A 24553-nucleotide genomic window follows, 5' to 3' on the forward strand; every position below is an offset into this window, starting at 1 on the left:
TTTAAATAATCAAAAACCATGTCTAATAAAAAATTTAAAAACAACACTTTTAATATTATTATCTTTTTCATTTTCATTTCTATGATTAAATTTTTTCCCCCCACAAATTCTGTGTTGTGTATTTTCTGGTGATCAAATTAAGACATAAAACATACATTTATCTATTAATCATTTGAAATTAAACTTTTTGTCAAACAACGTGCTGCACAATGAGCTTTACTGTTAAAAAATGTTTAACATGGAAGACTTTTTTTTTTAATTATTCATTAAAAAATGAAGGTTTGTTAATAATTTATTATTATTATTATTAGTGTTTTAGTATTATTATTACATTGAGATGTATCTAAACTCTACTGTACAACAGTTCTGTCAAGTTAAACCAAACTTTTAGTTTGACGGGTTGCAGTGAAGATCTTTGAACTTCTGTTATGATGAAAGTTAGTTTTTCTCAAATGAAGGTGAAATGCTGCTGAAGTGACTCTCAGAGCGGCTCTGGAGATGAAGTTCATGCATTCATGTTCATATAGCAAAGGCTAAAAAAAAACAGCGAGCGTCATGCATGCTTCAGTGTGTGTGTGTGTGGTAGACGAACCCGTGCGTCTGCGCCATTCATTCACATAGAACATGCAGGATTCGTATTTAAATAGTCTTTTTGCAGTTTAATGTTCACAGGCACTGATATCACGATTTTTTTAATTAAGTTTACCTGCTTTGTGTTTATTCATAAAATTTGACAAATTCTGTGAAATTCGGCGTTATAGGCTACAATTTTAATTCCGTTTTTAAAGATTCCGCGATTCTATCCGCGTTTTCTGCATCGCGGAAATCATATAGGGCCTAAAACACATTTCAAAGGACAGAAGGTTGGATTTCCTCAAGTGATAGCCGGGTGAGTGAAATTAGGCCTATATTTATATTGTCTTGCTGTGTAAGAAAACATATCTGCTTTTATGCTTTGGAGCCCTCGTAAGGGGATCATCATATTTGGGGCCCGTTACATCAAAACATTTGAAAATTGTTGGATATTTTTTGTTCTTTTGTCTTATCAAAATTCTGAATGACATAAGCATGAGAAAACGATGACAGAATTTTGATTTTTGGGTGAGCTTTTCCTTTAAGGCTCTTGCCTTTTTAAAGACCTTGATTTGTCCTACAGTCCATGAAACCATTTCATGGGGTCTTTAAATCAAGCCCACAGTTCACTGCATCGCTCTGTGTGACCACAGTATTTCTCCAATAAATGTGTTAGGAAGCAACTCATAATTTGAACCTCTGTAATGGTCTGAGTGAGTGCTTTTAAAGGACAAATGTATGTCACACTGGCATGTAAAGCTTTGGTTATGCCTGTGAGTGTGGCTCTATTACATTATATGATAAATTCTACTATGCCGTTCTATTTATACACAGTACTTTAAACCCTACAGATGCACTTTAGATAAAAATCAAGTCAGTTTCCCCTAAGGACCGGTCACTCTCTACCAGATAACCTGATTACTTTTGTGTCCTGTGTGTTTTCAGATGGTTTGGCTTTCAATAGCACGCGTCGGTGAGGAGGAGCTGCCCAGCGGGTGTGTGAGCTACGACTACAGTAAGTCAGTGATGTGTGTCCGCTGTGTGGTATGTGGACAGGCATGTGGGCATTGACACGGTGGTTCCTCCCCTCCATCTGATTAATGGCTCGGTGAGAAAGCAGCCACCTCAGGCCTGAAAGGCCTCTCAGACTTTCCAAAATAAACAACTCCTGCTCTCTGGATTACTATCGATCCGAGCCGCCGCTGAAGACGAGCGTGCAAGGGCGAGATCTCTTTCCCCCTCTTTTTGCTTTCCCTGTAATCTTCCTTTCTCTCACTTTATCTCCAACCTTTCAATCAATCACTCAGACAATCATCTTGTCTTTCACCCTGCAATTGTATCTCACCTGGAGTTGATGTCTTTGTCTTTTTTTTTTTTTTTTGGAGGTTAACCTTTTATTTATGTGACGTACGTTGTGCTTAACAACTGTAAAAGCATTTAAAACCCACTAAAAAGAAGTATGACTGCCAGAGGAGGGATAATGTTATTAATGTCAGAATCTACAGTGCCCTTGGTATCTTCTCAGCAGATTGGTATTTCGTCTTCTGCTGAAGCCTGTTATTACAGTCTCCTGAGAAACGCAGAAATGCAGCGCACAGAGAGGCCTATTTCATGCTCGGAGTTCAAAATATGCAGTGTTTTTCTACCCATTCCTTGCATATTTCCCCCCAGCCAGTGTCTGAGTGGTCAGTTGCCTTCCATCGTCTCGCATAGACGGGTTTTTGACCGTCTGCATGAGGTCTGGTTCACTTTGCAGATTATTCTGGCATCCCACTTAAATGAGAAATGGCTGTCTATAATGCAAACCAGTAACAGTTTGTTTTGGTTGAATGTGCCAGTTAGGGACGGGTACGATTGAAATACCCTAATACTATGTAAATGATGGTACAAGTTTCAGATTTGCTAGCTAGAAAACAGTTATTTTACAGCTGTCCCGATTAAAGCGAAATGTGAAAATGGATGTAAAGTTTTGATTGCGGCATTACATTTAGATGATCTCACCTTGCATCAGATTTCTTTTTACTCGTTTTCTACTACTGTCAAGATTTACTAAAGACACGCAGTGAAATATTAGCGCTGAAAAGGCGTGAACAGGGTTATTTTTTAGGCTGATCTTATTGCATATGCATTTTTAGGAGTTTCCCTTTCAGACGCTAAATTTATGGGAGGGAGAGTGTTTAAATTAATCACGCAAGGTAATTTACTAAGGTTTGCGCTCGTCAATGTACTGATGTTGTACTACATTTTACATGTTGGCCATGAAAATGATCTGACTGTCTGTGTTCTTTCATTTGCGTGTCGTCAGTAGATCACGCGCAGAACTTTACACTCCCATCTGCGCTTTTTTGGAAATGCGTTCTCACGCTAATTTGCCCTGTTTAGTTAATCTGCCCTAAAGATGTGTTTTCAAATGAATCGGGATTAGTGTAGACCCGGGCTGGGCAACTCTGGTCCTCGAGATCCATTTTCCTGCAGAGTTAAGTTCAACCCTGATCAAACTCCCCTTCCTGTAGCTTTCTAGCAATCCTGAAGATCTTGATAGCTTGTTCAAGTGTGTTTCTTTAGGGTTGGAGCTAATAATAAAAGGATCTCAAGGGTCAGATGCGTACCCCTGGTTTAGATGTAGCCTAATCGTCCTCAAATCGTCTTGAATCCCCTAGTCCCGGCACGCTAATGGTTATGCCACCTGCAGCCTCTGTAGTGACTCTGGCGAGCAGGGCTTCCCCCTGAGCCACAGACAATGGCATCTTTGAGTGCACACAATGAGCATTAGGACCCAGAGAGCGCTGTATTTTCTTCCAGGGGTTGCCTAAGCCTCAGCGCACACACCCCTGCTTAGGAAAACTGAGATAGGAAAAGAGAGAGGGTGAGACTAGAGGAACGCAGCTCTGTTGTTGTGGTCACTCCAAGAACACTGCTCTGGCAGAAATGAAGTGCAGGAACTGACCCGCTGCCGTCGGGAGGAGAGGAATACATGTGGAAGGGCTTATTCAGAGTGGATCGGGATTAAAAGGTGACTCAATTTGTTGCTCTGTAGGGCACTCACGCTTTTATGAGTGTGTTTATGGTAGAGGCTTCAACAAAAGGAGGCTGGAGTGTGTTTGGGAGTGTAGGGATGGTCTTCACATGCGTCTTCAGAGGGATTGTGGAAATGAGTCATCGCTGTGCACGAGGGGAATACTTGTGTGTGTGTGTGTGTGTGTGTGTGTACGTGTTTGGGGTGCTTTTCCTGTCTGGGAGGAAAGACAGCACTGGTTTTAGGGGGGAAAGTGCGCAAGGCTGATGCGTTCCATGCAAATTCTGGAGAGAATTGCACGAGACAAAAGTTTGCTGTGGATTTGAGAGGAAACGCCACAGCTTCGTCATTAACTTCTCATCTGTTTTGGAAGCTCAGGTTTGTATCTGGAGCGCTTCTGTGGGGAAGACAGGTTTACCACAGACTGCTTGTGATCTCTGCGATAGCCCGGACAGATGGTGGTAGGCGTGTGTGTGCGTGCGTGTATGTGTGGTATGTTGTGTCTGTCAGGCGGAAAACTAGTTAAGAGAGGCAGATCTGATGAGGACCACAGCAACAGCAGAAAGACGCCTCGGTCTGACTGGCTCAACACAGCTGATTGTAGCCTACACATGAACGCTGTTCGCTTAATCGCGCTGCCACGTGTGCGTGCAGTGCATTTGTGTTTGAGTGTATTAATCTGCGTGCGAGTGTGTGGAGTCTGTTTACACACCGCGTTCAGTTTAGGGAAGCACAGTTGGTTTCTTGGGTGATTGTATCAGAGTGTTCAGATTGTTTTACCATTTTTGGTATTACAGCTATTTTGTGATAATCTTTTTGAAATGCAAGTATATTTGTGAGTGTGTGTGTGTTTGGGTCAATTCTCCCTACAAGGACAGTATATCAGCTACAATGTGAGGACTAGTCTGCAGTCCAATAACCCACTTTCATGTCTTTCCAAACCTGTATGACTGACTGACTTCTACAGAACGCAAAGATATTTTGAAGAATGTTTGTAAACAAACCATTTTGGATACCATTGACTTAAAGTGCATAAAAAAACAAAAAAACATGAGACATTTCTCAATCTTCAGTAGAGAAACCAAGTTAAGAAGAGAAACCTTGCTCTGAGCGATTCTACACTGCAAAAATTATTTTTGGTAAATTAAACTTAATTTACCAGTGTTTATCCAATTGATTTGTCCAATGTATTTCAATTGACAAAATTAAAGTTATCTCAACTTTTGGGAGTATTTGAAACTCAAAAAAGGCCATGCAAAAAATAAACGAAATATGAGTCGAGTTTTTGTTTTTACAGTGTAGAGTGAGAGAAAACACAGATTTTCCAGTTTTTAAAACCCTCCTTAAGCTTCAACCAAAATCTCTGTTTCCACTCTTTACCGCTCACATACTCTCAACCCACAGACAATTGGAGTGATACAAACAGTGAAAAGTTCCAGTGCAGTTATACAAAATAACAGCACTCTTGGACCACCAACAAATAAAATTAACGGTGGTTTGACACTTTTATGTCTGCTAAATAAATATATAATATTGTTTAAAAAAAATAAATTAAAAAAAATTCAGATGGCACTTTTAGAGCCTTTTGCATCTGAACTCTTCACACATATATATATATATATATATATATATATATATATATATATATATATATATATATATATATATATATATATATATATATATAATATACATTTTTTGTTTGTTATTTAAAACAATATAAATATTAAATAAAATAAAATATAGAAAACGTAAACAGACCAACATTTCTCATTTTCGTTTAGTTAAGAATGAAGTAAAATAAAATTACTAATAAATAAACGAAGTAAAAACTATATAGATATATTTTTAAAAAACTAATACAAATTATGAAAACAACAAAATTACTAAAACTAAAATTAAATTGAAAACAGAAAATAAAAAACTCTAATTCAGATATTTAACTAAAAGTATAATATCAATGACACTAAAATAACACTGATCAGTATTTTTGTCTTGTTTTCCCATCAAAGTATCTAAACATCATTTACTCGACGTAAAATAAATCTTATTTATTCAAGCATTAATAGCATTCAAATTTGTATTCATGTTTAATCATATAATCATATAATCATAGTTTATTCATAGTGAGGTTGATACTAAATAAACTATATATTCTCTGAAAACAAGCATAATGTAATTTTGCTTCCCATGTAAATGGGTCTTGATACACAATTTTTCTTTATTTAAAGTTGTTAATTTTTTTCACACACACACACACACACACACACACACACACACACACACACACACACACACACACACACACACACACACACACACACACACACACACACACACACACACACACACACACACACACACACACACACACAGGAAACAAATAAATGTATACACACTATACAACACAATGCAATTCACTTTATGATGCAGAATACAACACTATGTAAATATAGAACAATGTGTAAAGTCCCAGCATGGTGAAGATCATACTGGTATGTGTGTCCAGTTTGTCTAAAGACACTAAAAAATGAGTGTCAAACACCATAAAAAAAAGTGTGACTGTGCTGATTATGATGTCATGCTCCAATATAATGAGTCTCAGGCCAAAAAATCATCCGCACTAATGTGAGAACAGCCAGAACACTCTGTTTTCTTCTCTTTGTCCTTGAACTTGTTTCAGAGAAAAGAGCAAAGCGAGGATTGAGAGGGGTGTTTAGTTTCAGGGGCTGATGTCATGACTCATGATGTCATGCTGTAGTCTGACTGATTGCTCTGCAGCTCTGCCTTTGATTGGTCCATGGCCGCTTTTGGCCGTGTGAGTCAGTGACTTGATTTTATTTTTATTTTTCATAAATATTTACTGGCCGGTTGCTGGTGAAAGCTGTTGGCACCGTGTTTGTCTTTGTGTAGTAAGGCGGCTGTGTATTTTAAGCATGTAGAGCACTGTGTAAGTATGTCGTCTTGTCCAAGCGAACCCTCAGTCAGCAGGAGATTGTAATGATTAGCTGTGGTTATCTTTACTACTGGAACATGCAGCAGTAAAAGCCCAGATTTCATGTGCATATAGCGTCTCTGAGTGATGATGTCATGCCTTTGTGACTCATTAGAGATTTATCATCTTCACCAATGGGCCATTATGTCATTTTCTAAAATGGTATAAACAGGGTCTGTTTATTCTCAAAATCAAGTTATTAGTGGTGCTTGCTTAGGCCATCTATTATTATTATTGCTGTGTGTGTGTTATTTATATACTACTATAGTATTTATTCATACTTTAATTAGCTTTTAGTTATTCAGTATTTATTTTTATTTTAAATGTATGTTTTATTTCAAATAATACAAATTATTTGTAATAAAGTTTTAGTTCACAATAACAACATTGGCTTTTATGTGACCTTGAAACAGAACTTGCGTGCGCTTTACCGCCACAATAATTGGCCTCATATTTTGGATTTATGTGCTTGTGTTATTGTCCTGGAAACCATATGAAAGCTGAAAAATTACTTCACTGCATTCTTTCTCTCTTCCTCCACTTTTTCCCCTCTTCCGTCTCTCTTGTGCACTGTAAAAGTGAAAGTGTCAGCTCGCTTACAGAATGGGTCTGGATGATCCTTCAGACTTGAAGAAACCCCATGGGTCAAAGAACAGCCTGAGCTGAACATTTCAGATTTCAGATCTTATATTATTTAAGCTGAAGTGTCATTTTTTATATATATAAAATACTGTCTCCTATCCCACATCCCAATGTGCAAAGTCATCTACATGTAAGCTATTCATAGGATGATTTCTCTGAAAAGTCAAATGTTTACTTTACCTTTTGGTAATGGTGTGAAAATCAGTGTGAATTTGCCTTTTGTTTTATCTCTGTAATTTGACGTATTTGTGTATTATAAGTGAAACGTCATGAACAAATGTACAGTTTAATTATACCCATCATGAATTTATTGCATTTATCATGCTAAATTGCCTAAGCAATGCCTAAATAGCTATTTTGCTAATGGTTACTGTTAACCAATAGCCCACATGACTATGATGATGTCAGTGAATAGATAAAGTTGAGTGAGAAAAAAGCAAGCTATTATATAAAAAAAAAAAAAAAAAGATATAGTATTATAATAAAAATAATAAAAATATATATAATAAAAATATATATAGTAAAAATAGTTTATATATATATATATATATATATATATATATATGAGAGTGACACACACACTGTTCAGGTAAGCTACTTTTAAAAGTAATGTTACAATATTGTGTTACTCCTTTAAAAGTAACTAATTGCGTTTAGTTACTTTTTTATAGAAAGTATTGTGTACTTTTGCGTTACTTTTTCTCAACTGGGAAAAAGTAACAACGTTTTTCGTAAAAACAAAAAAGTTCTGTTTTTGGCAAATGTAAAGGCCCTTTCACACCAAAAGTGAAATGAATAGCCTAAGCCTCAGGCTGAAGGAAATGCAAATTCACATCTGTACAGTAAAGATTACTAAATACTTCAGCTGTGCTGTTGTTCTGGATTGCAGAATAATAGGACACAGGAGAAGAAATTTTAACACTCTTCAGTAATAAAAACAACCAAAAAAACGAAACCCAAATGTGCTGTAATTTTTGCTTATTAGTATGGTTGAATTGGATCATTGAAGGTCAGGAGCAAAGACATTTGTTAATAAAGTGAGATTAAATACATAAAGGATGTGTTATTTAACATATTTTATTATTGCAGGGTTTCGTAATATTCTAAGTTTGCATTTCACTGCTTTTATTCATTTTGAGGAATACTGAATCTGTTTTTGTGCAAATGAGATGAGTAAATGCATGCTTGAATTTAGTCTCCCATCATGCTCACAAAGCGCACACTTTTCAGGTTTCCTGAACAACTTTTACGAAAATCACTGCAAGAGAGTTCCAGACCAGTAGCCTAACATTCATTATGTGTACAGCTGTACTAGTAATACATGCAGTGCAGTCACGGTGACTTAAGTTACATTATAGGAATGTATAGGTGGGGTAATCTGCAGTCATAGGATTCATTCATGCTTTTTGATGTCAGCTTATGGTTATACACTGTTCTGTCATTGTTTATGGACTCCTGGAATTAGTCTTGGCCACTCTATGTATGCAAATCTAGTTCCTCCACTGACTATCATTGATCATTTTGTTTTTTACTTTAGTGTCACATTAGTCCGTGGACAGTTAGTCAGTTGTTTTCTGATCTCAGGTTCACTCTGATTATTTCCAGCACAAACTTTGACACAAGAACAATCATCTGCTTTCTGGGGAAAAAACGTTTCTACTGCAAATAAAATCAGACATATGGATCTAAATGACTTTTCTCCTCCTTGATACGGAGTCTATCATTGCCCATGCACTGATTACATTACTGGGTAGATGCACAGCTTATCCAGGTTTTGATATCTGTTTCCTAGATCTCCATATCTCAAGCAAGAAGAGCTGTCTTTCAGATCTCATATGTGGACGATCCACATCTATCCAGTCACATTTTCATGAGCTTGTCCCTCTGCACTTGAGCGTCTCCCTCCGCTCTGCCTGGACCATGCGTGGGCCTGTTCTTTGGCAATGCAAAGGGGAAAAATACCTTCCTGTATGATGTCAGGGCTTAAACACCAGAGCAAAGCATAGCACAGTCTGAGAGAGGCTCTAAACTCACTCCCTACGAACAACAGCAGGAATGAGGATCATCTTTTTTTTCAATGTCGCCACTTAAGAGCAGCTCGGTGTTCATACCTTAATAGTCCTTTCGGCCGAAGCTGTGGCCGCTCCATTCATAGCTCTGGTCATCTGAGAACTGGCTTCTGATCGGGCCTGAATGAACAGCTGTGGTGGTCATGAGTGCGCTGTGGGTCTTGTTTCTCCTGTCTGAAATGTTACGAAAAAGCCCTTGCGTATATGCAGTATAAACATAGTATGGCCGTATCCGAGTGTTTTGGGTATATAATGAATAATTGAATAAGTCTACATTCATACTTATTTCTTCGCTTGCGTAAACCGACTTACAAGAAAGTGCTTTTAGAGCGTTGTGACAAGTTGTCAAGAGTTTGGAGAGAGGTGACTAGTGACAGCAAGAATGTAGTGCTCTTTGTAGACCGAGAAACTTAGCTTGTGCATAGTTTTATTTGGCGTGGAGATTCTGTATTATGAGAAATATTACTTGTATAGGCTATATGCTATAGGCTCAGTCAGGACAGTAATCACTGGTCAATGTTTTTGTGTGTGTGTTTATGTATGTATGTTGTGTTTTTAATATGCTTTAAGACAAACCATGTGCAAATTCATCAGTCAATACCATTGCTGAGTATTACTCCTTAAAACTGCAGTGAAAAAAATACACTATTTATTTTATTTATTTCTTGGCATAATCCCTAAAGTAGTCATTTTCCAGATGCTTTTAGCTAAAGTGGCTTAAAGTGCACTTAAAACAATCCCCCTGGACAATAGTGATGGGTCAGGGGTCACATCCAAGGGTTCAAAGTTCGCTTACTTAGCACTTGCAGTAACCTTCAGCTGGTTGATGTTGTAACGATTCCATTATGGAAGGAGAAAGCATCTTTTTCTATTGATGACCATTCAAAGGTATTTCAAGTCACTTACTCCGTGGGCTGAGCACCTGCCCTTGAGGTAGATGGGAATGCTAACACATCTCTTTGCATGTATTCTAGATCTCCTCGGTCTTGATCCCAGCGCTGAACTTTTATTCTTTGACAGAATAACAGGTCAATTATTCTTAAGAAGCTGTTATTGAGGAAAGCTCCTCTTTTGTCCCCTTATCGTGATGATTAAGTGCCCAAGACTATTATGTGAGGGACCCTTATGAAGAACGGACGCGGAGTAGGAAGTGGCGAGCTGAGATTGTGTGCTGTGGTAGGACGCAGACATGCTGACTCCTCCGATTCATGCTCTGAATACACTCCAGAGGAATCAGGTTTTCAAAAAAAAGGTCGGTGTATGTGAATTGTTTTTAGGAGAAAATGTGTCATGTCATTTACCCACCTGACTCATTACACTAACCTCTGTATAACACACCATGACCGATATCGTTCTGATAACGTTTGTTCCGTTTATTGTCCATCTTGTAGCGTTTAAATCCAGTCCCTGGGAAAGTGCACTTGCCGTATACTACTGAACTAGGAAGTGGACTGAAATGCACTGCTGGTGGATGCGAACGGTTTTGTTTGAACAAACTGACACGACAAGGACGCCAGGGACTGCGGTCGTCTTGCGGAAGCTGGCAAATTTGATGAACCGCAGAAGTGTACGGTGTTTCGAGTTCGGCAGATCACAAAGGGCACATTTGATGAATATGTATCTGGTGCTAGACTGTCAGCTCTCACGGTCCCCGTCTCATCTTCCTCTTCCACTCCTCCTCTTGTCCTTTGTGCTCAGATCCGTGGATGCACGGTCTCGCCCTAGAGCTTCTGTCTAATCATGGTACCATCATCCCTCAGTCACGTTACCCTAGCAGGGCCTGTCAAACAGCATATGCTGGAGGACGCGTTGACTTTGAAATGCTGCTAATGACTAGAGGATGTTCTTTTTCTCTCTGTCCTGATGGTCAAGGGCCAGGAAAGAGTTGGGTAACAATGCTGGGTTGCTAGTCCTCGGTGGTAGGGACAAACTTCAGGCTGATGGCGAGCAGCCCGTCCTCCTGTTTGATGGAGATAAGTGGTGATGCCACAGGGCGGAAGTTTTTGTGGGTAGTGTCTTTAAACACTGGCTGCTTCAGTTTTTTAACCACCCCAAATCCAAATATCGGACTTGGAATGGAAAGCTTAGTGGTTCTGTGCACTTTCACTTCCTCTTGGCCCTGTTATGCTGTTTTGAAGGTTCCTATTTTTGTTTTGGAGGTCTATAGTTTAACATGAATCCAAGGTCAAAAACACTTTAATTTTCTCATAATATACATTGCAGCATCACCTCTCTTCTTACAGTATAGCCCCTTTCACACAGAGATTCCGGAAAATACACGGATCGTTTGATTTTGGTTCATTCACACTGCCAGTGATTTTCAGGACTCTGTGAGTGCGTTCACACACATCCCGTAAAGATCCCGTAAAGACACGTGGCGTCAGGATTTCAATGCAATGGCATGTGTGTTAGGGTTGTCAAAATGGCTGAAAAGCCATATTCTTAAATATTAGCAAAATTCGAATTATATTCGAATTCTAAAGGCATTACTTAAAGGGATACTTCAGGATTTAGCATTAAGCTTTGTATTAGTAGAAAACCTGTAGTATTTTCAAATTTCCGTGCTTTCTACCCTCATATCTCCCTGAGACGAGAGATTTATGTATTTTTTGTCTGGCTCTGGCTCTTGTTCTGTGGAGAAAGCTGAGTATTAGGGGTTCCCATCCTCTTTTCCCCGGACATGTCCGGCCGTCGAGATCGTCCAAAATGTCCGGGATTCGGCGTTTACTTTCTGCAGTCGCCATTCATTGTTTACATGCACACCTTTTGTTTCAGTCTAACTGAATTCATTCCATTGGTTAATCTGAATGTAGTGTTTACATGAACGCTAAACAAGTGATCGGTTGATGTGCGTTTTAACATTGCTAAGAAAATTCCCGCTCCTCCATGAGAGATACGAGACCGGTGCGTCTCACAGGTGTCGTTCATCAGTAATCACGCCACCGGCCTCTCATCGTTCTCCCACGGCCCTCAGTCTCGTCCTGCTCACCACAGTAAACATAATGAATGGCGACTGTAGAACGCAAAAGCCGAATCCCGGACATTTTGGGCGATCTCAAAATCCCGGGCAAACTCGTCACGGAGTCTCACTAGTAGCCTAGCCTTGTTGTTTTAAACTGCGCTCTCTTACCGGTAGGCGTGGCTTGGGAGTGGCCTCCTAGGGCAGCGAAGCAAGTGCATTCTGGGAGTTGTTGTCTTTCATCCACATAAGCCAAAAATACATTTTCTGGCTTTTCTCAGTCTAGAAAGCTCGAAATGTGAAATTATTTTTGAATTTGTTCTACATAAATGACCTATTTTAAATACACATTCATCTTTCCAGAGGTGAAGTATCCCTTTAAAGTTAGAGGAAAAAAAGGACTGTATTGTCTCCTATGCCCACAAGAGGGCACAAGCGGGCACAATAAACAAATATAAACCAAATCAAGCATCGCATATTTTATTGAAATAAAATGACATCCACTTTTTAAAGTGCATTGACTTTTCAAACAATTGTTCTTAAATAAAATATAATTTCCTTAATGACAATTTGCATGCAAGGACAATTAGGCTACAATAGTGCATAAAACTGTGTTCAAGCATCAGTAACTGAGAAAACACTCTTCAACAGACAGCGTAAAAAACAACATCAACACAAAATAGCAAACTGCCATTCAGAAACTCACAACATCTACATATTGTTCGTCAAAAACACCAGAAGCTCAACTTGATCTGCAGCGAGTGGTGAGCATTTTGTTGACAATGTTTCCAGCTGATGAAAACACACGCTCAGTTCTGACCGGTGCCAGGTGGGGTCAAGTGTGTCTTTGCCAGCCGCGCAATATGTGCATACATACCGCACGATTTTTGCCACCAACTGAGAGCGGTTTCGTCAGCAGGAAGCCTTTTCTCACCATTTATCAAATAAACAACGCAACCGCACCGCACTGTGGACTACTGTATAAGCTAACAGAAAAAAACCTGAATCAGTAACGTCATCATCATGTATCGCGCACCTCTTGACACACCCAAAATTCGAATGCATGGTTTTTGCATTCGAATGTGTTTTATTTTTATTTATTTTTATTATTTTTTACAAATTCGAAATGTAAAAATTTTGACAGCCCTAACTTGCGTCATCACTACGACACACCCCTTACGGCATTGGCCCTGGCTTTTGTTCACACAGGGCATGTTCCGGGACTGATCCCGGCAATGTTACTAGGTCCCCTTCCCGGCATCAATCCCTGGACGTGTTTGCGTTCACACAGAAGGCACTCTTGCAATTTTATGGCAATTTCCCGGGATCAATGCGCTGTGTGAAAGGGGCTTATCTAAGACGGCTCGATCAAGGATTCAGTCTCTCTAAACCCCTCTTTTCGGAGAGCTTGCTCTGCTCTGATTGGTCAGATGGCCCAGTCTGTTGTGATTGGTCTACAGCTTACAGCATGTGTTGATAACAAAATGATTACCATATCTGAATTTCAGCTCCGGAGTCTTCCTCAGCACTTTATTGATATACAGTGATATGAACAGTAACTATGGCATTGGTTTTACTGTATCAATTCAAGTTTGATAATGAAACATTGGAAGAAGTAGCTGATCAACCTGAACTACCATCACAAGCACAACATGTGCAGCACAAAAAACAACGTTTTCTCAACATGTCGCCAACACGAACCAAACATGTCCTGGCCTCAGCTACTACTACAGTGTTTAAGGGGCAAAGTAGATGTTGTTTGTATGCAGCCAATGAAGACCATAGGCTGGCATTATGCAAATTTGTTAAATTGTTATGTAGGTATGTAACAGGAAGTGAGACTTGAATTACTGACAACTTGTTTCGGCAGCTCAGAATTGATTGATATGAGACAACAAGTAAGGAATAATTGACGCCGGGTTGTTGGATTATTAGAAAATAATGCACACCTGATTTGGTAATGCGGCCACGATGCAAAACAGAGGCCGTATATTATTTTCGAATAATTTGTCAATTATTCCGCTTCCTAAGGTTACCACACCTCAAGACGTTGATCAGATGTTGTATGTCAAGATATTTGCCAGGTTTTTTTGTCTTTAAAACGCTCTTGTGTGTAGTATTAATTTCTTACGCATCTAAACCCAAACCTCCGTTGCTAATTCCAAAACGTACTATATTTATCCTATTGTTACTATATTTATTTTCTCGGTCAGTGTCGTTGTGGGTTTTGGTTCTTTTGCAGTTGTAGTCTGTAAGGACCTTTGAAATAACTGAAATTATTTGGCAAAGTAATATGGAACTGTAATGCGTTCAAGACCTGCCTGAAACTACTTTAGCCATGCGTTTCCCTGAAAATAATTGCACACCTTAGAACGTTCGTCAACCAATCAGATTCAAGCATTCAACAGCCCCGTAGTATTATAGTAACTTAATTTATCGTGCACTTTGATCTTTAAACCTTTGCAGACATTTTACATTCTCAGTCAGCTATTTTACACACTACATGAGTGAAGTGACGTGAAGGCCATGTATGATAACCCATACTCTGCATTGATCTCTGCATTTAACCCATCCAAGTTAGTGCAGTGGGCCGCCATTCACTGCGGTGCCCGGGAAGCGATTGGGGTTAGGGGCCTTGCTCAAGGTCACCTCAGTCGTTTCCTGCCAGTATTGAGAATCGAACCCGTGACCTTCAGTTTACAAGTCTGACTCTCTAACCATTAGGCCACAACTGCCCCAAATGAAAGGTAATATCTGAATAAGAATAATAATAGACACTTTGAGTGTCCTTTCATTGTACCTTGGGTGTGGTGAATCTTTAAAGGAATTTTTGAGGTTTAATAACTCTATCGACAGCATCTGTGGCCTTCTGATGATCACCACAGAAAATCATTTCCACATGTCCCTCAGTTTCTAAAAATAAGTAATGAACTACAGTTGAAGTATTGGGCAGTTGGACAGCACTGGAAATAAACATTAAAGATACACAGTTAACACACTGTTTCCACACTTAAAAATCATGTGTTCGTATGAGACTAATTTAATAGAATCGCTTACCAACCTTGTGTGTCTCAGTATACAGTCTTTCAATTCTTGTCATAATCATAAATATCCAGTAAATTCTATACATTTTGCGTGTTAGATGCAAAGGAAAGTGACGTAACTATCTGTAAAGCACAGCTTCAGCACAATCAGAAGTTCAACCAAAAAGTGCCCACATCTAAATGACAATTTAGACCACTTGAAAGAGATTTTTGCTGAATAATTAATCTAAGACTATTGATGTAAAGCGTTATATTACTTGCTGAATAACATGTTGTTCAAGTTATTTTTAAAGGACAAGTTCGGTATTTTACACTTAAAGCCCTGTTTACAGATCGTTTCTGATGAAATCGAATGGTTAAGATTAAAATTTGGACACATGCTGCTGTCCCGAGAATTTTAGGTTTCTTTCGCTTCTCCCCCCCCCCCCCACCTACAGAATGGCTGCATATGGGCACAGGAACAATCCTTCCAAAAAACGCATTAAACTTTCGTTTACAAAGACGTGAAACTCACCGAGTGGTCAGGGGTGTTCACTGATATGCTCACACAAAAATCGCTGCAAAAGATGCTTTCCAACAGGTTTTATCGTAGTTTTTGTCCAAGTGTTTTTTTTTTTTTTTTTGACAAAAACTCAGTAGCACCTCAATGCAGAACACGAGATCCGGGGGGCGGAGTTGGATCCAGATAAAGGGGTGGAGATTGGTAGGTTTAGGGGTGGGTTTAGGGATTAAGGGGTGGAGATGGGTAGGTTTAGGTATATGTAAGGTGGGAGGAGTTGGATCTAGATCCGACTCCTCCCCGTGGATTTCATGTTCTGCAGTGAGGACCATCTCCAAAAACTACGATAAAACCTGTTGGAAAGCATCTTTTGCAGCGATTTTTGTGTGAGCATATCAGTGAACACCCCTGACCACTCGATGAGTTTCACGTCTTTGTAAACGAAAGTTTAATGCGTTTTTTGGAAGGATTGTTCCTGTGCCCATATGCAGCCATTCTGTAGGTGTAAAATACCGAACTTGTCCTTTAACTAGGAATATTGTATTAAAACAAAAATAATAAACCTCAAATATTGTGTTAACCAACCAACTACCAGGAATTGCTCTTTTGCACTACAGTGGAGAATCTATGTAAACGCTCTATTCATGGGAGAAGCGAAAGAAACCTAAAATTCTCGGGACAGCAGCATGTGTCCAAATTTTAATCTTAACCATTCGATTTCATCAGAAACGATCTGTAAACAGGGCTTTAAGTGTAAAATACCGAACTTGTCCTTTAACTAGGAATATTGCATTAAAACAAAAATAATAAACCTCAAATATTGTGTTAACCAACCAACTACCAGGAATTGCTCTTTTGCACTACAGTGGAGAATCTATGTAAACGCTCTATTCATGCTTTGATGTGATGATTGAAATGATGGTGTGCAGTTATTATGTCACTCTGGATATAAAAGCTGAGAGGAAAGTCTTTTGGCTTCCATGCTCTTTGCCGACTGCTCCTCTCCCATCAGTTATAGTTCAGGTCAATAGAAAAGACCGTGTAATCGAGAGAAAAGCAGAGTGTACGAGAGAGAGAAAGCGAGGGATCCCTCTGCAAAAGCGTCTCTTAGCATGCTGTCAGTGTATGCTGTGAATGCAGGGGCTCGGGGGCCAGTGCTGTTTTAAGCCTGACTTCTGAGAGTAGAGGTCTCCTCTCTGCACCAAACTTCACTGGAAGACCCTCGGGCTGAGTGCGGTCAGGTCACCTTCACTAAGCTCAGATCAGACAAGGGAGCGGGGGAACATGGGAGCAGGGGACTAAAGCAAATGAGCGCTGTAACTCTTCCAATGGTTAGTGCCTGTGGGTGAGAGAGGTTCATACGGAGCAGAGAAAGTTCTTGCCCGGAGTCTATTGCGTTGTGACCCCCTTAAGGAGAACTGTGCGCTCCGGCCCCTTTGGACAACGAACCTTCACCTTTTTGCCATTGCTTATGGACTTTTTCTGATGTTTCTGGCAGAAAGGATGGAGCGTATTCTTTGATCTGTGGACGGCTTGGCTGATTGGTTGGCTGTATGTACATGCCCTGGTGTGCCCTAACACTGTTGTCATGGGAACTGAGGAAATGGAAACTAAACAAGTCTTCTTTTTTTTGGTGCTGGAAAGGAGGGGGAAACTCCGATGTCTTTCAATGCTGTTGTTGACATCAAGACAAAGGTCTATTATTTGTACTCTACGTACCAGAACTGAAATCTCATAAGCGAGATGTACCTCAGGGTTATGTGAATGCAGTTTATTGTTGGCTTTTGTGAAGGATTTGTTTAGCAGTTTTTGTGTAATTTAAATATTTTGAAAGAACTCGAGTCCGTTGAGACATTTGCTTTGCTTGGTTTGAATTAACTCACGAGAAGCCTTGCGCTACCTGTCATAATTAATTGCCTTTTATGTTTATCGTTTTTGATGCATTAATGTTATAAAAAAAAAAAAAATGTTTGACTGTCTGATGCTGCTGTAATTTAGCAGAAAATTACCTTGTCCCCTTATATCAATTTTTTTTCTTTTCTTTTTTTTTACATTTTGTTTATTTTGCTTTGCTTTTTTTTTTTGGTTCTTGTTTGTTTTGTGGTTTGTTTTCTTTGGTTCTTGGTTTTTTGCCATTTATGTTTTGTTTGATTCTTGTTTGTTTGTTTTGCCTTTTATGTTTTGTTTTTTGGCTTGGTCTGTTTGGTTCTTGTTTTTTATGTCTTATGTTTTGTTTTTTGTTTGGTTCTTGTTTTTTAGTTTTACCTTTTATATTTTGGTTTTTTGGTTTGTTTGGTTCTTTGGCTTTTTTATTTACTATACTAAATATAGTATATTTTGACTTTAGTCTGATGTTTAGAGATGTTTTTTGCTAATTGTGCCATCTTAGAAAACTGACTGATGTTTCAGCCTTTCTTCCATTTGTGAAGTAAAATAAAACTAAACAACAAATGAAATGCAGAACAAAAGTCAAATTGCCCTATATATTTTGTAACAATGTCAATATATATTTTATAATAGCCATGAGCTTTAATAGGAGAAAGCTTAACTGAATCATTGTTTAATCCATGATTATATTGAAATAATAAATCAAGTCAAATTGCCCTATATAATTTGTAATAGTCAATGTTTACCATGAGCTTTTATAGGAGAACGCTTTAACTGAATGATTTAAATTTGAGTTTAATTGAATTCCATGTATTATAATTATATACCACATATTATATTATATCCAGATCATTTATATACCATAGTATATATTTAATTGGTATCCAAGGTATGTCCAAAAACACCATAATTATGTTGTGGTACTACTAGAAAGTGAGAGAGCTTGCAGTATCTATAAAGCAGATGCTGAGTTTTGAAGTTTCTTTTGTTTACACTGAGCCAAAATGCCTGTAATGTTTACATTAGATTTGTGGCACTAATGGGCATTTGGGCGAGCTGTTGTTTGCCTTTTCCAGTTTTTTCAGATCTCGTTGGTCATTTGACACAACTCTCACCTGTAACATCTTGCTCCCTTATTTCTGAGGGGTTTTTAAGAGCTTAAACAAAAACTGCTTTCAAACTTTGTTTGTGATCGGTAAGATGTAATTGATTCTTGAGCGCAAGGGAAGTTCACTGGCAGCCCCAATGGTACCCTGTTCGAGTAGTTCGTTGTCATAGCAACAGTAAAATTAGCTGGCCCTTTTCTGTCAGATGTAACGTTTTGTGGCAGCGCCACCATGGATACACAAAAAGCAAAACTGTATATCGTGTGTATATGTGCATTTATATGTTCCAGGAAAACACCTTAATGCGGTTACTCTTCATAATAACTGACCCGCCAGTCCACTGCTTTTCTTACAGATTTATTTATTGGCTTTCATATTTTGAGGCCAATTTAATACAGATTGAATTTTTTTTTCCATTAATATATTTTTGGAGAATATAATCAAGATAAATGATTATGTACTTTGGAGTAACATGTAAATGCTGTTTTATTAACAATAACAAAGTACACTGAACAAAACATTTTGTGTAGAAACAATTTTCACTCAGAAATTGCTAGTAAATTTCACAAACAATGACAAAGAAACGCAACATTTTGAAGTAGAAAAAACTGAAAAAGCATTTTCTTGTAATTTAAAACATACTCCAATAATTTATTTGCAATTTCGAAAAATCCTATTCATCAGATACCATCATTTTACCCCCCCAAAAAACGTTTTATTAGTATTATTTTCTCTCTTTATTTGACGCATTTAATTAAATTATGGGCTATAACAGTTTTCTCTTGTATTTTAGTGAAACAGATTTGAGTTTTTCACAGTTTTTGTTAATATGCAGTTGATTCAAGCTGAGACCTCGGTTGTGATGTGGATGTGATGCCGTCCACATTTGTATAATCTGCCTTATAAACGCAGCCATGCCTTGACTGACCCCAGGGAATCTCTGCTCCAGATTGCGAGGATGGATAATATTCTCGCTCCGTTGCCGTGGAGACAGATGCTGTATTAGCAATGCAGCGCTAGCTGTCAGCTGTCAATCAATGCAAGGGAAGAGAGCTGCTGCTTTGACATGTAAGCGCGAGTGTCAAAAGCAGCCCTGAGGCGTGACTGTGCATTTTCCAAGGAGTGCTCAGCTGCATATGCTGATATTGACTGATCGAATGGCATTATCAGGGGGTGCTGCCCCTGGCACATCAGTTGACATGTTAGTACGGCATAGGCTATGTATAATTGTGTGTGGGTACGTGTTGGCATGGGTGTCAGAGAGAGAGTTAAAAGTGACGGGTAATGCTGTAGGGAGAGATTAACTGTGACTTGGGCAGTGTGTGATAAGTTCGTATTTAGATTTTATGCATCTGCAGATAGTGTCAGGCTTACTTCTACTACAATCCAACCTCGTGCTAAGCTTACCTCCCAGAATACACACACACACACACACACACACACACACACACACACACGCTAACAGGTTGCTGTCACAAGAGAACACTTTATCAGATTTTCCATTGTAAAAAGGTTGCATCCTTGTCATAACATGATTTTTGTATGGAAAAAGGCAATTGTAGCTTTACATCTAATAATTGCAACTTCTCATAATTATATGGAAAATGTCACAATTTTCTATATCTTGCAATTGTTGCTTTATTTTGCACATTTACTTTTCCCAAAGTTGAGACTTTTTTTAATCTTTATTGCAACTTTATATTTCACAATTTCTTTGTCATAATTGCTCAAATCTTTCTCATTATGACTTTTTAACTCACAATGCATCTTTAAACCACATAATTGCAACTTTATTTATTTTATCTCAGTTGTCTGTTTAATTTTTTACTCTTCTTAAAGACAGAAACAAGCTGCCTTATCTATGGAAGCTTGTTTCCACCACAAAAAAAGTTAATTGCGACCTTATCTCACAATTTACATTTTCTCTCTCTCGCAATTTTGACTTTTTTTTTCTCAATTTCGAGATATAAACAAAAAATTGCGGAAAAAGTCAGAATTGCGGAATTCTGAGAAATAAACTCGAAATTCTGAAAAATAAAGTCAGAACTGTGAGATATAAACTTGCAATTCTAAGAAATAATCAGAATTGCAAGATGTAAACTCGCAATTGAAAGAAATAAAGTCAGAATTGTGAGATAAAAAGTCAGAATTATCTTTCAGTTTTTTTTATATATATATATTTCCATTTGACTTGTCACAATGACTTCTGTCATACACCATCTTATGAGTTTCCAGAATTCTGAACACGATTTTCTTTAAGAAATTAAAAATGAAGTGTAGCCTACGTAACAAAGTTGTTACGTAATTTGGCTTATAATTCTAATGCAGCCATTAAAATTTGTTTTTTTTTAAACAATGTTGGTCACTGTACAATGGTTCCTTTTCACAGACTGTGATGACGCGTTTTCACGGTTATCAATATCGCAAATCTTGTAAAGTTTTTCATATTTTCTTCTTTTTTTTTTTATATACATTTATAATGCTATACTTTGTGTTATATTACCTTGCCAGTAAATTACAAATTATAATACAACGTATTAGATGCGTTCTAATACAACTGCAGAGGGAGGGAGAAAAATGTCATATTCTCTCTTCTGACTGCTGTAATCAGTCTCTTTATATTTTTTCCCTCTTTTGGAAAGTATTTTTTCTTTTGCTCTTGGAGCAAACGGGAATACAAAAATTATATTTGTCACCTCCTATTCATCGCTATAGAGAGCCTAAGTCCCTCCCCTCCGCTTCCGGCTCATGGGACCTTATTTCGGAAAAAATATGTATGGTAGTCAATGGCGAGAGACAACTTATCTTTTTATTCCGTCTGAACTGTGCCCTGAATTACACATATGATGTTTGTCAATTTAAAAGATAATTATGAAAGTCAAGAAAGTCGCAGTTCGTCATAAAACAGAAGAGTAACATTTAGTTTTGTGTGAAAATCGCTCAATGAACTACATCTCTCGTCTCGCACTATGTACGTGTGTGTGCAGTCTGGTACAAAACACTCAGGCATGATGGCGTAACGTTACGATTATAACTTAAGTCTTATAACGTAAGACTATAGAAAAAATGACAGACGTTAGCTTCAGTAAAGTTAGCCTCATTCATTGAGAGAAAAGGTATGACGTCACATTGTGCGCCTTTTGGGTTTGTAGTCTTTGTAATTACGTATTTTCACAGTCTTATACCTCAACAGTTTTACATCAAACTGTGACTTTCTTGACTTTAAAATGTATCTTTTAAATTGACAAACATCATATGTGTAATTCAGGGCACAATTCAAACGAGATCAAAATATTTGTTGTCTCTCGCCATTGACTACCATACAATATTTTTCCAAAATAAGGTCCCATGGTGGTCGACCGGAAGGGGAGGGACTTAGGCTCTCTATCGACATTTACCCAACTATGACGACCTCCGCTTCTGAGAACCCCGGAAATGTGAAAAGAGTCCATCTTTATAAGTTTACACGTTTTAAATGAATAGTTTGCCCATTTATTTTTGTAACCCTTTCAATTTTGTTAGCATTTGCTTATCCTCATTTCATGCAATATATAAATAATTATATAGATTACTATGTTTTCCATAAGTAAATGTTAATTTGTACTGCCAATCTCCTAAAAGATCAGAAAGCACCTAAAGTAACAAAGTATCAAAAAAGCACCTAAAGTCTTCTGAAGCCTTTGAGTTCAGAAGAACCAAGTCACCACATTTAGCCATTATTCCTCTCTGTTGGACCCCTAAAAATCTAATGTTTATGTTAAAAGTAGTAGTTTTTGTTAAAAAATGCTTCTAATTTGACTTGTGAGTTATGCTGAAGTAGCTTGTCAACTCTGTTTCTCTGTTTATATTAATATAATGTGAATTTGGGATTTTGACTATTAATCATGAATAGTCTGCATTTGTTGAGTGTGTCAACTCTGTCTTTTCCCTGTTTGCTGGTCTCACCTCTGAAATATGGAAGTGGTTGCCAGTTCTCACGCTGATTTTTAGTCTCATTTCTCTCTGGAGTGCATGTTTGTTTCGAGGGAAGATCTATAAATATAAGAGATTAAAGTAAACGTAACATGCATCGATTTTAACCTCATGTATTTGTTGACCCTAAAAACTAGATTTTACTAACCATATGTTTTATCAATGCCGAAAAGCTGCAAAACTCAAATCTCACATCATACAGTGAGCAAATAATAGAGAACAGAAGTTTAACTTTTAATAGCACTCACCTCACATAAGTCCCTGTATGCAATACTGAGCGCGTCATTCCCCCTGGACCGTACACAAAGGTCCTGGGCACAGCAGTATGCTTTAGTAAATCATAATTATGACATAAAAAGTCGAAATTATGACTTAAAGTGTAACTTCGCTGATTTTTGTTTTGTTACAGTGTCAGTAGTAAATGTAAATGAACAATGTTTACTCGTTCTATGTTACCTGGAGCAAGAAATTCATGTTTATTTGTTGTGACAGCTCCAGGGTTTTCATGAAAGCGACAGATTATACTTCCGTAGTTTTGTATCCCTGTCCACAGACCGTCAGATCGACAGAAGGTTATTAACTAAACAGTTATTGTAAGAGTAAAAATGGAACACTATGGCAACAGCTTCAGGGAACTGACGGATCGGCAGTTTCTTTAGTTTTTCCCCTCCGTTTGGCCTAAAACACTGGGTCTCATTTAGCATGCCTACGCACAAATTTGTGCGTGAAATGTGCGTACGAAGAATTTTAAGAACAAATCAGGATTTATTATTATCATTATTCTAAATTTACGAAAAAATATTGGAACGACTGAAACCTCACGTACACAAAAAAAGTACTTACTCTGTATGGCTTTATAATCGCGTTAAGAAGTTATATTTCATCCTAACACGACTATAATTGCATGTATGTTGCATTAATTGTATTATATAGTCCATATTATATTAAATTATATGATAAATGTATTAAATACAATTTAATTTCATCTTAAATACATTCCATCATATACAGTGTAAGATATAAAGAGTAACAAAAGCTGGTTATAGCCTTCAGCTGCGAGGTTTCTCTGAATAACACGTATAATATAATGTAATGCGTATGTACAGCTGGCTAATGCGAGGTCTGTAATCTGGGTCTGTATAAGTGTTTATTGTAAGAATGGCACACTTGGCATTACTCGAGGATTGGGCGAAAGCGCGTCTGCAAACAGCTGCAAGTTTGACTAGAGTGACGAAAGGCTGTAAGGAAAGCATTTGCGGAAAGCCCTCATTTGGAAATGGTTTGGCCCTGTTTTATGCAAATGACTAAAAGTTTGATAAGGAGTATTTCCTACTAAATCGAGGCAGTATTTGACTCTGGCAAGTATCCATAGCCAACTGGTGGAAGTGGCCTTGGACAGCAACATGCCCAGTGCATTATGGGTTTTGAAGTTTTCCTATCTAGCTGGTAAAAGGGAAAACAGCCTTTTTTTCTCAGTTTTCTCTAGTCGGGTAGCACCACTTTCACTTTTTTTCCCGTCTTTATTGAAAGCCCATCTTGCCAGCGTTGAAGAACCCCTTTTAAAAAGTTGAAATTATGGCATAAATCATAAATCAAAAAAAGTTATAATTTTATCTCAGAATTATGACTTATCAAATATATATTCAACATAATTTGCAACATAATTTCCAACACAAGTCATAATTGTGACATACTAAGTCATAATTTCGACTTTTAAATCTCTTCTAAATCTTATGTGGTGGAAATTGCCTTCAATACTAAAAGATTCAGCTTATATAAGAGTACTAATTA

General features: G+C 37.9%; 1 protein-coding gene and 1 long non-coding RNA gene across 2 annotated transcripts in view; one reads left to right on the plus strand and one right to left on the minus strand.

Annotated features, from left to right (window-relative positions):
* LOC309481846 overlaps window positions 1–16444 on the minus strand; it is a 93327-nt gene extending 76883 nt beyond the window's left edge. The window contains exons 1-2 of the long non-coding RNA XR_014200111.1: window positions 16361–16444; window positions 8486–15611 (exon numbers count right to left, since the gene is read on the minus strand). This is a non-coding gene — a long non-coding RNA (uncharacterized lncRNA). The remainder of the gene's footprint in view (window positions 1–8485; window positions 15612–16360) is intronic.
* Window positions 3418–24553, plus strand: part of ches1 (checkpoint suppressor 1) — a 38984-nt gene continuing 17848 nt past the window's right edge. The window contains exon 1 of the mRNA XM_082146870.1: window positions 3418–3586. The gene's annotated coding sequence lies outside the window, so the exon portion shown is untranslated. The remainder of the gene's footprint in view (window positions 3587–24553) is intronic.

This window comes from Leuciscus leuciscus (assembly GCF_965113295.1).
Source record: "Leuciscus leuciscus genome assembly, chromosome: 19".
Taxonomy (NCBI): Eukaryota; Metazoa; Chordata; class Actinopteri; order Cypriniformes; family Leuciscidae; genus Leuciscus; species Leuciscus leuciscus.